Source organism: Rhagoletis pomonella, unplaced genomic scaffold (assembly GCF_013731165.1).
Source record: "Rhagoletis pomonella isolate Grant_MI unplaced genomic scaffold, Rhpom_1.0 Rhpom_scaffold_00011, whole genome shotgun sequence".
NCBI lineage: Eukaryota > Metazoa > Arthropoda > Insecta > Diptera > Tephritidae > Rhagoletis > Rhagoletis pomonella.
Window position 1 is genome coordinate 14,443,398 of NW_023458565.1, and position 1,149 is coordinate 14,444,546.

Genomic DNA, 1,149 nt, shown 5'->3' on the forward strand with positions numbered 1-1,149 from the left:
CCTTTCATCCGGATGCACTGTCTTTAGATGACATGCCAGTTAGCATACAAACTGCACCTATGCATGTATATTAGTAACTGTTAGCAAATAATTGTTATTTTTTAAATAAATGTGAAAAAACTGATAAATGGATTTGAAAAACATTGGGGCTGCCCAGAATGTTGTGAAAATGGTCCTCGATTTGCAGTTGGGATTGCATTTGCAAATTTGCTACTTGCTGCCATGGCAACCGTGTGCTTTTTATTATTGGAACGATATCGTCGTTTATATTACAAAACCGCATATCAACAAAATGCAAAACCACGTATCAAGATAATGCAAAGCCGAATCGAACAAACTTTATCAGGCCGATTCTGAACAGAAACTCCCTGCAAGTTTTCTCTTTTTCCCTTTCCTCCTATCATGAATAAAAATTCCCCCGAAGATTTTTTTTATATTAAATGGCGGAGTTGAGCTGTCAAAAAAGTGTCCAACAGCTCTCTCGAAGTTCGAATTTCCTGCACCCAAATTTTCGGGGGAAATGCGACTCCCTGGGATTTAATTATTGGTGGATTTCTTTCTCGGGAGAAACAAATTCGCGGCGGTATATTTATATGTACATATAGCCGTCCGTTCCATTCCGTATTTCCGCAAATAACAACTTTTACAAATAGGAATCGAGTTAGAATCTTATTTCTACTAATTTGTATTTGCGCAAATAATTGTGTGGTGTATTTGACGCAATAGTATTCCCTTTTCATTGCAAGTTAATTATTTTAATATCTGTTTCAAAATTTTATACAGACAAGACTAAAAAGTACAAAATAAATTTAAAAAAAAAAAACTTTTTAATAAACCACGCTATAGCTTTGTATTGCATGCGCTCTACGTTTTTCGTTTTCAATCCCATAAATTGTTTATAAAGACTTTTGCTAAAATTTCAAAATCAAAAGTTATCAAAACAAATTCTATGGGACTGAGAAATATTGTTTTCTACTTTTTAGTCCATTTATAAAAGCGTGGTATATTAAAAAGTTTTTTTTTTTAAATTTATTTATTTTCAATTTCATTCCATTGTGAGTCGCGCTTAAAGGAATTATTATTATTTTTTATTAAAAAAAATTATAATCAGAATTTTGTCCGATTGACAAACAAAATGATTTACTGGTA